The following is a 4,453-nucleotide window of genomic DNA, read 5'->3' as shown; positions in this document are numbered from 1 at the left end:
AAGCCGGTCCTGCGATAATAAGATGCTGAAACAACGTCCGCTGCTGCAATTGGCTGAAACTCTGCTGAAAAGTGAATTATTCGGGAAAATGGCATTTATTCGAATGGATAAATAATTTTTGCGATTGCGGATGTGCAAATTTAGTTTGTTGGATTGGATTCGGAACAAATTCGGCCCACCCACGCAGTCCAACCCGTGCAATGACAATAAGAGAAATTGGTGGGATTCGCGGAATCCGACAACCAATGGAATCAGTCGGCACAGCTCGAGTTTCTCGGAATGTGGATCTTATTGCCACCGGGGGTGGGATTGGACGCCGTTGCGCCGTGACGCTCTAACCGACGCTCTATTGGACGTTCCTGTTCTTTTTTGTACGATTGTGTGATTCTACAATTGTTATTTCTGCGCAGAGAATGCGATTTTCAGACCGAGTTTTCGGGGTTTACGCCGTTCTACCACGAGATGAATCGATAAGGCCTCAGATGTACCAATCCAAGAAGAAAAAAAATTGTGTGCTTTGTTGCAAAAAGTGAATGTAAAGATTTGCTTTACGTTCATATAGCACCAGCTCACCTCTAAAACCATTATTTTAATAAAAAAATTATTTCTTTATTAAATTTTCTGTAAAAACAGAAATTCTTTACTAACTAATGTGCACATACTTATACATATACAAAGATTATTATCATACAGACAACTCATATTGGAAGTCGTCTTAAATAATAAAAAGTATATTAAAATAAAAGTTGCAGAAAGTATCTTATTCAAGCACGAATTTGAAAAAACCGAAACGAGCCGCGTAGCGGCGAGTTGAGGAACAAATGAGTGCTTGAAGAAACTTCTGCAACGAGTGTTTTATACTATTTTTTCTGTTTTGCCGCTTTATATCGTTTTATAAATTAAAAAACAAATCTAGAAAATTTTGCGACGGTTGGTAACATTTATGTGGAATAATTTTAGGCAGCTGTGAAAAATAAAAATAATTCTTATTTTCACATTTGAAAATGAATTGTAAAGAAAGTCCGTCACTAAAATTAAATTAACGCCAACGACTTATTAAAGCACTCAAATGACGTCATTTGGGTGCTTTAATATAGACTTATTCCGACACTGGAATAGAAAAATATTATTCTGCAATCAAATATCGATTTATGGATTAAATTTAATGCGTTTTAAAACTATTCACTTAGTTGTAAAAATTGTTTTTGATAGAACCAATTGTCCATATACTGGATGACCCAGGAATACGTGCAAGCTTCATAACTTTTCTTCTTTCCGGGCTATCGACTTATTTTTTTTAACGATAGGTTCTATAATAAAGCACGTTTCAAAAATATTTTAATTTAATGCAGGAGGTTCCAAAATAAGATACACAACTAAGTTCTGTTTTTTTAATGAAAACTCCCAATTTTGTTACATTTTTTAATTCGCCACTAAATTGTCAATATAACGCACCCAGTTTCTTAGACTTATCAGCAATAGTTTTTGACTTATGTCAGTTTATGAGATAAAATAGCGTCGTGCATAGACCCACTAAAAAATTCATAATTTCAAAACCATTTAAGATAACGTAACCAACTTTTTTTCAGTCGATTTCTCAAGTTTTAGCGCTATTAAGATTTTTTGAAAATGACAAATTACAAATGGCAATAACTTGACTTTTTTAAATACAACACCCTTTATTTCATTGCATCATTGCATGGCATTTTTATGAGCTTTTTGTAATATAGAGTTTGTGAGGTCTATTTTGTAAAATTTGTGAGATTTCTACTATTCTTTTTTTTTTTCGAAAAAAATCAACATTTTTTATTTTATCACAAATTTTTACAAAATAGACCTCACAAACACTATATCGACTAAAAGCTCGTAAAAGTGCCAAGCAATGATGCAATAAAATATAGAGTGTTGTATTTGAAAAAGTCAAGTTATTGCCATTTGTAATTTGTCATTATCAAAAAATCGTAGTAAGCGATGGAACATCCACTCATAGCTCAAACGATGCTCTAAAACTTGAGGAATCGACTGGAAAAAAAGTTGGATACGTTATCTTAAATAATTCTGAAGTTATGAATTTTTCAGTGGGTCTAAGCACGACGCTATTTTGACACATAAATTGACATAAGTCAAAAAATATTGCAGATAATTCTAAGAAACTGAATGCGTTATATCGACAATTTAGTAGCGAATTCAAAAATGTAACAAAAATTGGGGTTTTTATTAAAAAAAAAAAAACAAAACTTATTTTGAGACATCATGTATTAAATATCAATATTTTGGAAATGTGCTTCATTATAAAACCTATCGTTTTAAAAAAAGTCAAGTCGATAACATGGATAGAAAAAAAGTTACGTACCCCTAGGTCACCCTGTATGTAGTATCACTCATAATTACTTTTGGAATCATATAGTTTTACATAATATACCAGTAAATCTAATGATTTTACCATCATACTGACATTCTTTTTGAGGTTTTAAATTCTAGTAGGTACACATTCTTGAACATTCCTGTATAATTAATAGGTATACAATTTAATAATAATAACAATAAAGACTAAAAGGCATATGAATATTTTTACAAAGTTTTCTCTCCACTATTCTAAATGGTCTAAATAATAAATAATAATAAAACTGGATCATTCAGTAAATGTTGGTTAGAAAAAAAAAATTGCTTTTAGAAAATGAAATAAGGCGGCTCTGTGTGTCTTACTTTGATCATTTTGCTACATTAGTTTTTTATATTTTTATAATATCTAATCTCAATTACAATTTTTTTTATTTTAAGTAGGAGCTCTATATCACTATAGACTTATAATACTCACTTTTCTGTAAAAATTAGGTATCTACACTAAAATATCTGCTGAAACACTCGTATACTACCTAATGGTTATAATGGTTATCTGTTTACTAAACAGATCAAAAAAAATAATCAGAATCAGATAATACCCATAGTCAGATTAAATTCAAATTCAAAAATTCAATTTTTCATAGGGACAGATTTTTGGTATTTTTAGTATCTACTATTTAACATAATTGTGTTTGTACTTTGGTTTACTTTATTTTTATGTTTGTAGTACTTTTAATACACTATTTCGTCTTTCTTTATGTTTAAATTGTTAAATTCTAACGGTTTTCGTTTATTTGTTACATCTTTTTTTTAATCTACCTATCTATTTTTCATTCTACTTTTCAAATGTTTTTTAATAATCTTATTATTTATTTTTTATCTGTATACCTTGTTACCTATTTCTCTCTTTTTTTTTTTCTTATATATATAAAATAGGTAACACCTTGGCAGCTCGTATTTCGGAGGAGAGCTGATCGTGGGGTTTTTCTTTATGGGCGCCACCCAGTCGAATAAAGGGCCTCTAGTACCACGTGACTGGGAACGTAGCACTCAGCCGACAAAATAAAATAATAAATTAAGGGATATATTTAAAAAATTAAAATATAATTTGATAAATTAAAATTAAGTTTAGATTCAAAAAAAAATAAATGAAATATAGCGCTATATCCCTTACAGTTGTGAAAGTAAAAATTAAATTGAAAATTCTAGTTTAATAAAAATAAATTGTAGTGTACTAAAATAAAAAAAAAAATTGTATGAAGAAGATATTAATGAAATTAAATTTAAGAGATATTTAATAACGAATAAACCGCAAAATCGTCGAACTTAGGCCTAAACTTATCTGAACCTGATAGGAGGAGGCGGCGGAGACGACAGGTACAAAATGCGGAGCGATAGGTCTCTGTTTGGCCTCTGTAAAGACAGGAAAATTTCCCCCTTACTTGCGTCCCTCAGCGAGGGATGGTCGGTACTTGAAGAAAAAGTACGGGGTTCGTATCGGGACGATAATCGAGATTTTAAATAATTCGAGACGGAAACGGTAGCTCCTTTCTCGCAAGTTTCCTAAGCACGTGGCAGGTTGGCAGTGGTAGGTACTAATTTCTACGAAAACTCCGAGGAAATTCAGAAACTAAACGGTACGATATGTGGCTCCTCGGATTTAGAGGCACCTGGTTCAGGTAAATTTAATTTTCCCAAATTTCCTAAAGGGATGCCTTTAGATAGGATTTCACTGCAACCTCCAGCACTGCCAAACACCAAGAGAGAGGGTCCCTCCTCGGAAATTGCTTGAAATGGTCAGTCACGTATTCAAACCAATCAGAGCTATCGATTCAGGGCGCGAAATGTCGTCAATATCGGACCGTATATAAAAAGGTGAAAATTTTGAATCTCTCGCTATCTTCTGAGAGCGCGCACGTTTAGTTCTGGAAGCCGCATGTGACATTGACGTGACCCATGTGGTGACAGGTGGGAAAGGTTAAGTTTGTTTACATTTTAAACATGTGGCTTTGTGCGAAAACGGCCGATATCACGCAATAGTTGGAAATAATCGTAAGGTAAGTGAAGAAGTTAGAAAGGGTAGCAAAAAGGAAAATTTTAGTTTGTGCTC

This window comes from Tribolium madens, unplaced genomic scaffold, assembly GCF_015345945.1.
Source record: "Tribolium madens isolate multiple individuals breed KSU strain unplaced genomic scaffold, Tmad_KSU_1.1 Scaffold_20;HRSCAF=117;Tcas5.2_LG4, whole genome shotgun sequence".
Taxonomy (NCBI): Eukaryota; Metazoa; Arthropoda; class Insecta; order Coleoptera; family Tenebrionidae; genus Tribolium; species Tribolium madens.
Note: the sequence above shows the minus strand (reverse complement) of the source record.